We start from the raw sequence: 12,502 nt of genomic DNA on the forward strand, positions 1-12,502 counted from the left end.
GTACCGATACGTACAGACTACTCACTGGGTAAGCTAGTTGAATTGTATGTTTCTCAGATTGTGAGATTTAATGGTGTGCCTATATCTATTGTTTCGGATAGAGATCCAAGGTTTACATCGCAGTTTTGAAAGAAATTGCAAGATGCACTAGGGCATTGTACGATTTATGTGATTATCCGAGTGTCCTATCCAACTCTGAATGGTTCATCGGGCAAAGGTAATCGTGATCGAATGTGTAAAATGGGCTAAAAGGCCAAGTATGATTTAGCTTGTTAGCTATCGATAATAAGGCATGTATGTGACTTGAAAGTTAACAAGTTATATGTGATGCAAGGTTAAATATACATAAATTAAATAAGTGTATTCGGCTTTGAACAAATGGTATGTATATTATGGAATTAAGTTTTGGATATGCATATATAAGTGATCATGTATATTCGGGCATAAGAGAGGTATATGTACGTGATATTAAATTATGGTTCTTGAACTTGTATAATTGAGTAAGTGTATGTTGATTATATTAAGACATTTTGGCTTTTGAAAATTGAGCAATGGTTTTATGATTTAACTTTGTGAATATTCGACCAAGGTAATAGATATATGTGTTTGGTATATTATTATTAAAGATGTAAGTTGAGAATAAGCTTGTTAATGATATTGAAATTTGGTTAAATTAAGTTGATTATATTATCGGTTTGTTTTTTTACTTATGATTTACTAAGCTTAAATAGCTTACTATGTGTATATCTGTCTTTGTTTTATATATTTGGAGTCAAGCTACAAGCTCGGGGACTCTGTCAGCCAAGTTCATCACACTATCTACCGTTTTGGTACCTTATATGCTAAACTTAAATTATGGCATGTATAGGCTAGCTTTGGAATTAGTTATTTTGAAAATGAATTAATATTAGCCATGCGAAAATGGCTTAATTATTTTGCTTGAATTTAGTTTTGGTATAGTTATGGTTTAAGTCTATTTTTCTCAAGATGTCGTGTGCTATGAATACTTAAAAAATTGTATTATATGATTGTATATTCAGGTTGGTTATGACCTTGTATGTGACATAGTAAAAATCGGTCATAAGTATGTTTGATTGCTTTGGATGTGTTTCATACTATTACAAGGTATATATGAGAATTTGTTTACTATGTTTAGTCTTGATTTACAGGTCTTTGGTTAAAACATCTTTATGAGTTTGATTGTTGGTAAATGATAATGGAAACTATGTATATGTATGTAATACTAGGTAATAGAGTTTGGCTATGATAGAATTATAGCGTAATATATATATTTGGTATATTAGTTAGTTAATAATGGAAATATGTAATGTGATAAATAAAGTGATGGTTGAATGTATGCTAGCTTAAATTATTCGGTTGTTAAATAGTAGGTATTGCATGTATTGCATGAACATATTGGTCGGTTGCTTAATATGTAATTAATGCTAAGTGTAGTGATGTGATCCGGCCCGGGTAGATGAGTCGAATTCACGTAGTTGCCCGATCGTAGTTCGAGAGAGTCGTTCATGCTTCGGGTTTTAGAACTAGAAGTGAATGAAAAGATACGGGTAAGTGGAAGGTTTCAAAGTAGGGTGAATTTAGTAATAGGTTTGATTTAGTAGCAAAGATGGATGATGGTTAAATGGCTCGGTTTGGAATAACAAGAAAATAATTCGAAGGATAGGAATGGAAAACGAACTTAACGTCAGGAATGATTCAACACTAAGAAGTGTCACCCCGGTTCCTATATTGTTACTATATTGTTAAGGTGAAAAGATGGATAGATGGATAGGTGAACACCACACCAAGATTGGTGATAAGTTCAAACAAGACGATTGACGCCACTAGCACAAGCCAGATAAGTCTTTCGAAACTTGTACGAGATATGAGAGGAAGCAACCTCACAAGAACAAATGTTCATTAACAATTTTAGCAAAAGTCCTTTACAAATGAAAGAAAAAAAATATTTATAGGCACATAGATGACCATTCAAATTCGGCATCTAGGTGTTCACACAATAATAAAAACGTTCACACTAATGTATTAAAATAGTTCATAAATTCGGCAGATTCATGCACTAGCTGAATGGACACTTTCTTCCCCCTTGGTTTGTGCATGAATGCTTAGTCATAAAGAAAGGCTTCAAGTGACTTGTATGTGAACCAAAAGGTTGCATTCATCTTCTTGGGACGTTCATGCACTTGTTTGGAACATGTATCTTCATAATTAAACACTTTAATGGCATGTAAGTTCATAAATGGCAGCATGAACCTAGTAAATTCGTTCTCCCCTTTGTGCATGCACTTAATTCAATCAATGTGTTGAATTATTGATTTAATTCCTTCACTTGGACGTTCTTGAACCCATCCATGCATGTGTAGTAGCCTATAGGTCAATTCAAAGTGTGAACATGTTCAAGGAGCTCTATGGTCAACATAGAATTAGTTAGTAGCTACTTCTTGGCCGAATAAGTGCCTTGGAAAGTTAGGAGACAACCACCATACATGCACTTAAGCCATTCATGCATTCTATCATCCCATGCATTTAATCCATTCATGGACTAGCCTTTAATGTCCATACATGCATTCGACACATGCATGAATTTGTAGAAACATTGCATCTAGCCGTACATGCACCAGCATTTAATACTTCTTCATTCATGAGTGTGGAATGCCCAAAAGAGATGTTTCTTCATTCATACATTTTACCGTCCAAAGGAATGTACCTACATGAAATAAACAAGTCATTAAGACATCTCATGAACACTCATAAATTCGGCATGATGTGAACACATTAATGTCATGCATTAATTCGGCTATGTGAACATAATCAATTTATATAATGACAATGACATATTAATAACAAATATTAATATAAGACAAGTTTAATGCTTAAATGAATATATGCAAATTTTTATTTAATGTATTAAAGACAAAACCGAGTTTAAACTAAAATGAGCTAAGCTTTAGCTCGTGAGCTAAAGTTGAGCTGAGGCTAAACTCCTAAGCTGAAGTTGAGCTAAGGTTTAGCTCGTGAGCTGAATATGAGCTAGGAGTGAGCTCGATTTAGCTCAGGCAAGTTGGATCGAGCTCGAATAAGCTGGATTTGAGCTGGACGGAGCTCGTGGAGCTGGAAACGAGCTGGGATCAGCTTGCCAACATGTCAATGCTCGGCTTGACAGACTTGTTCGATGAAGTTCGCGGGGCGTGCTCGTATCATTCCCCCCTCTTTTAGGCGACTTGTCCTCAAGTCAAGCCGTTTGTCCATGGGAGAACTTTGACTCATGCATGGTTTTCCTCGGTCAAATGGGATGGAAGATGTCACACAAACCTGAAAAATTCTTACCACAGCCAATAAAAAGAAACTCAAAGGAGTCAGATTCAAATGTGTTCGATAGTTCATAAAAAATTCATTCAATCGAACATATGCCAAAAATCTCAATTGGACAAAGCAAGCATACGTAAATTTATCAAAGAGTTTCGTTAGACCATCGTTGCCAACATGAAGACTAAGTTGGATCAAGGGATAATTGGTTGTAAACGATGGCAGGCACTTAAACACATTATTCCTCATCCAAAACATTTCAATATGTTTATTCAAAAATAACAATGCATGGGAATGTACACGCAAAGTGTACCATGGCCAATTGGAAACTAAATCACTCTTTTGCTTATTAACAACATGATTTGTGTAGTCAATTTCCAACACAAACGGATCACTACTAGGCCAAAGACAACAATCAATCACAACAAGGTACAAACAATTTCCAAACATCAAACCATCAAAAAGATTTTCAACAACATTCGAATAGAGTAAAGGTATTTGAAAATTTTCATAAACTTTACCCTGTCGATCTTGAAGAGAAGAAAATTTAGGATCGGTTTTACCTTTTTCAAACAAGATAAATCTTCTCTCTTCGGACAAATAATGTAAAACAAACCTTTTACCTCGATCAACTTGGGTTGGTGACGAAGCACCATGACAGCTCGTGCTTTTTAAAGGGTTACATTCACAAAAATGTAAAAGGTTAGTTTCAATAGGAGGTATAGACTGAAAAGAAAAAAATAAATCATCGTTGAAATTTGATTCAAGTCCCAAAGCATAAGTCAATCTTACCTTATCAAAATGGAACGAAAATTTCAGATGTGGCCAAACAAGGTGATTAGTAAATGAATCAAAATTGAAACCCAAATCATTGAATTTCACCTTCTTATCAAAAGTTTGAACATCAAGCAAACATAATTTGAATGCAAATGATGCCAAGTGCTTAATGTTTCCATAAAATGAATTCATGTAGCAAATACCAGGCTTGAACACACGAACTTGATTAGGAATTCCAACAAGCAACATATTAGAAGAAGATATAATCAACTCACCACACGAATTATATTTCACTAGTTTAAACACACATGTTGAATTGACAATTTTAGCAAAAGTCCTTTACAAATGAAAGAAAACAAATATTTATAGGCACATAGGTGACCATTCAAATTCGGCATCTAGGTGTTCACACAATAATAAAAACGTTCACACTAATGTATTGAAATAGTTCATAAATTCGGCAGATTCATGCACTAGCTGGATGGACACTTTCTTCCCCCTTGGTTTGTGCATGAATGCTTAGTCATAAAGAAAGGCTTCAAGTGACTTGTATGTGCACCAAAAGGTTGCATTCATCTCCTTGGGACGTTCATGCACTTGTATGGAACATGTATCTTCATAATTAAACACTTTAATGGCATGTAAGTTCATAAATGGCAGCATGAACCTAGTAAATTCGTTCTCCCCTTTGTGCATGCACTTAATTCAATCAATGTGTTGAATTATTGAGTTAATTCATTCACTTCTAGTTCTAAAACCCGAAGCACGAACGACTCTCTCGAACTACGATCGGGCAACTACGTGAATTCGACTCATCTACCCGAGCCGGATCACATCATGTAGTCTTTATTTTCAGGATAAAATGCGTACATTAATAGCATATTCGGCCAAGTTATAATGTATTAGATATGTATACGTGATTGCTTATTAAATTATGTAATATGTTATAATTGGTTTATTATAAGCTTAAACAGGTGTAGTTAACAAGCTTGAATGTCATATTGGAAATATAATGAATTTCACATGTTTTGATATTGAGTTGTCATTATGTCCGAAAATTGGTTAAGTTGAGTTGGTGAAACATGTTGCATCTGTTATATGCTGGTTATTTATTAAACCATTAATAAATTACATATTTTCAAATGGATGTAAATAAATATATATAATAAGGTCTAATATTCGTTAATGATGTGACATATGTTATGTATATGCATAAAGTGTAAATTCAATCTATAAAGTGAAATGCTTGTTTGTCTGAGTTGTGACATGATCGGTAATGTCTCGTAGCCTAATCCGGCGACGGATACTGGCTAGGGGTGTTACAATTACAAACTTAATGCCCTTCCCTATAGCTTGGAAGTTAGATACAGGGGATATTATGCCTACATTAGTCATACCACAAATTGCTAATAAAGCTCTGTGTGATAAGCTTATCTGTTTGACAAATTTCACCATTCTAGATATGGAGGAAGATTGAGAGGTTCCATTTATTATTGGCAGGCCATTCCTTGTAACTAGAAGAGTACTAATTAATGTGTAGGAAGTAAACTTATAATGAGGATTAATGATGTAACATCCCAAAACTAGGCCTAGTCGAAATAGTGGTTTTGGGACCACAAATCAGACATTAAAATATTTTTTTATGATTATTATGAGGTCTAGGATATGAAAGTAAGCATGTGTTAAATTTTCATGAAGAAATTTTAAGTATAAGGTGTCCAATTGGAAATTAGGGACCAAATTGAATAAATAGCAAAATTTGAGTTTTAGAAGCAATTAGTATGAAATTGCTATGGATTATTAATTAGGAGGCCTTAAATAGCAATTTTCCCAATTTCTAAGTTTTTGGACAAAATGGGCATGCATGGAAAATTTTGAAAGGTTATTAAGGAAGGGCATTTTGGTCATTTGGTAATAAAATTAATAAAAAGGGAAAAAGGAAGCAAAATTCAGCCATTTCTTCTCCATGGCTGTCGAAAATTAAAGGGTCTCCATAGCTAGGGTTTTCAACATTTTCAAGCTTAATAGTAATTGCTCCCTAGCCCCGTTTTTAACGTTCTTCGTATTTTTTAGATCCTTGTAACATGCTCTCTCTATTTCTACCCATATTTCAAGCTAGGGTTCATGTTAGAAATTTGACCCATGCATGTGATGGTTGTTTTTTGATGATTTTATGGAGGGTTATGAAAGTTAGATCTTAGATAAACATCTTTTGCTAAGTGATTTTTCATGAAAATACCTAAATGGACCTAATTGTAAAAGGCATAAAATGTGGGGTAAAAATGTGAGATAGAAGAAAATATGGGCTGCTATAAGCAAGAAAAATATTCAGCTAGGCTTGGGTAACTTAGAAATTTCATGCATTTCATTATACGAGCCTTAGGACTAAATTGTAAAAAGTGTGAAAGGTCAGGGACAAATTGGTCATTTTGCCCGGGGTGAGTCTTAAGCCAAAAATGAACAATGTGAGGTATTAATAATTTATTGTTACTGATATAGACCCTAAAGAACCAATTTCGAAAGTCGACCGTGGAAAATGAATAGTTTTGAAATAACCGAAATACGAACCCGAAATAATTACCAGGTAAGTTCGTATAGCTCGAAGTAAACTCTTAATATACACTAAATGTATATACTTGAATGTATGAAAATTTAGACATTCATTGCATGGTAATTCATGAAATGTGGTAGTATTGTTTAAAAAGAGAACGAAAGATCCCAATTGAATAAAAAGGATATCTGATGGATTTCTCGAAATGAATTGACGGTAAAAGGATCTAGCCCGGACGGGTGTTCCTTTAGTGATCGAGCCTCCTAAAGAATATGTGTGGTAGTGGATTTAGCCTAGACGAGTAATCTGTTTTAGGATCTGAATTTAGCCGGACTGGTAATTCATATCCGAACTCATAGGAGTATAAGTCATTGTAAGGGATTTAGCCTGGACTGGTAATCCTAACATTGCTCTGTGAGTTTATGTTACGGGGGATTTAGCCTGAACTGGTAATCTCGCGGTAAGAACCAAGGTTCGTGTGAGTGCATACATGAAATGATCACTTACATAAAATGAAAGTAAACGGGATATCCATCGAGATTCCAATAAACTCAATGGGATTAAAATAAGGAACAAAAATAGAAATGCTTGAAATGATGAGCTCATCTAAGACTAATGCTATAATGTACTTGTACGAGACTAACTTGATGGTTGAGTGTATGTGATAGGGAAATTATACTATGCATGTTTGAATTGAATATCCATTATGGATATATGATAAATAACCGGTGAGTTTACCTTCCCGTTATCCGAACTTACTAAGCATGTAAATGCTCACCCCCTCTCTTTTTCCTTGTCTTACAGAGCTCGCGGACTCGTGAATATTGGAAAACGGTTGGAGCATTGTCAGCACTATCAACTTGTCTTACTTGGGTATATAGAAACTTTTATTTTGTTATAATGGCATGTATAGGATTCTTGGTCATTTTATTATATATGTCATTTGGCTAGCCAATGTAAGGGCTTGAATGATATACTTGTTCATTTTGTATATGCTCATGAGATATGCCTCATTTTGATGTTGGTTGTAAACCTACTAAATGTGCATGGTTATGCTTGAATGTTTCATGTGAATGCCTATTGTGTTATACAACGAATAGATATGTGAAAAGTGGCCATATCACTTAGAAATGGTTTAGGTCATAATGGACATGAATTATAAAATATGCCAAGTACAAAAATATGTGATTGATGAAATGGTAACCCTAACACAAAGAGGGTAATATTATCATAGGATAAAATGAGACATGTAGTAACATGTATGACCTTGGCCAAGAAGGTTTTAAGGGCACAATTATGCCATGTTAGTTGTTTAAGGAACTTGTGAGTGTGAATGGATGTTTGAGGGTGACCAAAGGCTTGAGAAAATAGCCTTTAAAATGGTCCACACGGGTAGACACATGGGCAGTTGTCTAGGTCGTGTGTGACACACGGCCAACCCCTTGAGCGTGTCACTCAACTGTGTGTCCCCTGCACCTAGAATTTATTTTTAGGTCAGTTTGCATGGTAGTAAACACACGGGCAAAGACACAGCCATGTGTCTTAACCGTGTGGAGGACACGGCCTATCACACGGGCGTGTGCCTTGGCCGTGTGCCCCTAGATCAATGATGACGTCATAAACAGAATGTCTAGATTTTTGGACACTGGCATGTCTAGGCCGTGTGAGAGACATGGGTGTGTGCTCGGCTATGTGAAAACCCTGTAGGTTTGAAATAAAGAATAAATTCCAATAATTCAACACGGGTAAGGGACACGGGCATGTTCCCAAGCACACGGGCGTGTTCCCAAGCACACGGGCATGTGCATTGCCTCTACACGAGCGTGTGAGGCTTAACCCTAGGAATTTTTATAAAATTTTCTTAAGTTCTCGGTTTTGTCCCAGATCGCTTTTAATGTATGATATGGATCTCGTAGGTCCATAATGGAGACAATATGATTTTGTTTGATCAGTTTTAAATTGGAATGAAATTTTCTAACCCGCATTTTCTAAAAGTGTCTCGTTTGTATATGGTAATGCCTCGTACCTTGTCCCAATCTCAGGTACGGGTAAGGGGTGTTACAAATGATCAACAAGCAACTTTTTATATTTTTTTCATCTTTGAAATATCCAAATGATCCAGAAGAATGTTTTTAGTTCATTTGTTAGATAGGGTTAATGATGAGTCTTTTGAGAATGTTTTTTCTATCAACTCTTTGAAACATATTTGTTGTCTAAAATTGATAAAGTTTTAAATAGTTTCAAGAATTCATAAAAGCATTAGACTCAATTTTGAAACATGTAAAGTCTATATCCAAGTTTGAACAATTAGGATTGCCTTTGGACCTTTGAAGGTTATAAAGCTTTCAATAATTGAAGAGCCATTGGTTTTGGAGCTCAAGCAACTACCATCTCATTTAGGCTTTGCTTGATAGAATGGAAAGAAAATTGAAAAGGTGGAAAAATAAAAAGATGAAAATATAATTTTTCTTTCCATAGGTGTGTTTGGTAGGGAAGATAAAAAATGGAAAGAAAAAGTAATTTTCTTTCTCTCCATTGCTTGGTAGAGTTGAAAAATAGAGGGAAGGAATATAAAACATTTGAAAAATGTATAATTTAAATTAACATATACATTTCTTTCAGTTTCCCTCCTATCTTCATTCCACTTTAGAAGCATTGGTTTTTATGCATTAGGATGGAAAATGACCATCTCTCCTATTTTCTTTCCTGTCACTTTTTTTTCCTACCAAGCAAATTCAAAATTTATTTTCTTTCCACTTTTCCACACACCATTCCATCCCTCCACTTTTCATCCAACCAAATACACTCTTAAAGTATGATTTTCTCGGTGATAATCAAAAGTTTCAGGTTATAATATCAGCACAATTATGATAAAAAAAAATCTCATTGAGGTGTAATCTAGTTGAGATTTCAATGAGATTTTTCCCCATCAATACTTATACTAATATGACTAAGAATAAAATCTAATTGAGTAAGAAACAATACAACGTTAAAATATAAATTTATTATAGGTTATGAATATTTAAGTAAATTTATGTAATAATATATGTCCACATATTGCATAAAATAGTAATAAATACTATAAATATATATAATTATTTTCATATTTTAATAAAAACTTTGATTTAATGACAATGAAATGCGTATGTGCCATTATATAATTGGTGATACATGACGAATTCTTAATTATCCAATAACGAAAAAATGATGTAAAAGTCTTATTATATTATATATATAATGATTTGGTTCAAGTTACATTAATATAAAATTTTTTTGAACAATTCTATTATAAGTTTTGATTTTTTTTGGAAACAATATGTAGAATTATTCATAGTCTTTATTCAACCTATAAATAAGAAAATAATTTATTTCAATGCACTCAAATCTATATCTTTCTACATTAGCGACAATATTTATACAAATTAAATTAAAACTCAATCAAATTAACCTAAATTTTAAAATGAAAACGCGATTTAAAATTTTATCATCATTATAGACTTCCAAAAGTTATATATCATTGTATTTTAAATATGTAAATTTAGGGTTTTTAGTCCCCCCCTTGAAATCTTCTATTAAAGATTAAGAAGAGATGGAGTCCGAAAACGGCGATGCTGATCGATATTTTCCCTCTATGTTTATATTTCTGGTATAATTATCGCCTTCCTATTTTAGCGGATGTTATATTGACTGCTTCTGATTTCGCAGAGCAAACAACGATACTTTGATGGCGTTTATAATAATGGAGCTCAGTTTCCTCAGATTGATAAAATTAGCTCTCTATTTTTCCTTAACTTCTCCTCTTTTTCTTCTAAAAGCAATTATTTATTTGTTTTAGCAAATTTTCAATCAAAATTCATAATTTCAGATGCAATTCGTTATTAGTTATTTTAAATCAACATTAAAAAAAACTAATAAAAGTTGTTTCTGATTTGCCTTTGTTTCAAGATTACAATTCAACCTGTCATTTTACGGTCACAATTGTATGGCACTGTAAAGGACAGAAGTCAAGTGAATAGGAAGTAAGAGGTTTGATACTTTGATTCCTTAACCTTCAAATTGAGAATGTTATATTGTTCCTGATCTACGATACGATTTTTAAGTTTGGCGAAGTACTTCATTAATTTAATATTGCGAGTATCGGTATAAAAGGTTTTTTTCTTTTCTTTCCGGGGTTTAAATGCTGTTGCAATTTGAAGTAAATGCAAGTACCACTGATTGATCCAAGTATGTACTGGTTTGCAATTTCAAATATTGGTTCAATGCTGACATGCCTTTCCCAGGTAAATAGACCTTTTTAGTTACTAAGTAGTGGGATGTCATGTCATTTCCCTTCCCTTACTAGTTCATAAGCAAATATTGTGACTCATCTGGTCAGTTATTCTCTTATGAGCGTGAGGAGAATGTCCATCCTTGATATGTTTATTGCTTCTGTACCTGAAGTTCTGAGCATATTGTGAGTTAGGTGCTTTGAAATTTAAATATATAAACTCATCATTAAAAGAAAAAAGTGTCGAACAGAAAGTTAGAGACAGAATTTCATTGGACCTTTATGTTATTTTGGGGTTGCAATAGTCAAAACTTTTAATTTCACAAATCACAATTTGGTTTCCATAAAATTAGAAGATAGTACGGAGTTAGGAAGTGGATGTAATATTAAGCCTTGTGGACATTACATAAGAATTACATATATTTCATTTCCTCCAAACTTTTAAACCATTTGGTTTTCATTAAGTACTTTGAATAATATAGACGCTGTTTCAGTCTAGCAAAGTCAGAGTGCTTTTTAGATTTTATCATAAGGTGCCTAATTTTAACTCCTCTTTTTAAAAATGCAGGAGATGTTAGTCCCCTTGGAGAAGAAGCATCTTCCGTTTTCACCTTTTGATGGGAGGTTTCACCTTCATGACTTGATTGAATCTGGCATGGTTGTTCAGGTTTCAAAAGATTATATTCCACTTGCAGTGAGAATTGGATAGTGTTGCTTTTCTTTTGGTTCAGTTTTGAATATGAGGTGTAGCTACTAACTCATTTAATCAGCTTTTTATGCTTTATATCTTCTGTTAATAAATTGATAGAAACTTATTATCAAGTTGACGATTGAACAAACAACCATTTTCTTGCACTCATGTGCGTATGCATGGATGAATGCAAGATGAAGTGAGTATCTTATCTTTTACATCTTGTATCATTTATTTATTTATTTAGCAACTTCCATGATTGGTTAAACTACTGTAAGGCTTAACACTAATAATATCTCAGTTGAATGCTTGTCATGATGATGAATTGCAAATTCAGTATTTCTTTTTAAAAGTGAAGTGAGCAACTCTAAATGACCTTTATACAGTTATGCGGGCCTGGACCTTAACTGAGAGAAGTTGAATATGTATACCAAAGATATTAGCACATGTGGTAAACATTGGAATGCTAATGCTACTGAAAATCTCCCCCCCCCCCCTTTTTTTCTCTTTTTAAAAAAAAAGATTTTTTTCAAGGTAAAAATTTGTTGTTATACATTCATGGGTATCAACTCCATTTGTAAGCACTTGCATTCATAAATATGTGTGTGTATCCTTGAAATATTAAACATAAAATATTGTAATATATATGATCAAATACTTAGAAATTCTCTAGTATTACTGAAAGTAGTCAAACAAATAAAGAGGTTATGAGACTTTTCTTTTATTAGAAAATTCTTAAAATAAACCTTTTAAATCAAATTTAAGTGGAAGATAGAAGCCGGTTATTTGGTTAATGTTAACTAGAAAGGCTCTTCGAATGACCAACTTATATGCCTTATCTCCGCAAAAATAAAAAATAAAAAAATTGACTTTTCCAGTTCATTTATAATTC

General features: G+C 33.4%; 1 long non-coding RNA gene across 1 annotated transcript; it reads left to right on the forward strand.

Annotated features, from left to right (window-relative positions):
- The first annotated feature begins 10,135 nt into the window (after positions 1-10,135).
- On the forward strand, positions 10,136-11,828 carry LOC121231904 (uncharacterized). Its single transcript, XR_005930057.1, has 4 exons — positions 10,136-10,298; positions 10,598-10,678; positions 10,849-10,932; positions 11,488-11,828. It is a non-coding gene; the product is annotated as an uncharacterized lncRNA (long non-coding RNA).
- Positions 11,829-12,502: the final 674 nt, after the last annotated feature.

Source organism: Gossypium hirsutum, chromosome A07 (genome assembly GCF_007990345.1).
Source record: "Gossypium hirsutum isolate 1008001.06 chromosome A07, Gossypium_hirsutum_v2.1, whole genome shotgun sequence".
Classification (NCBI taxonomy): domain Eukaryota; kingdom Viridiplantae; phylum Streptophyta; class Magnoliopsida; order Malvales; family Malvaceae; genus Gossypium; species Gossypium hirsutum.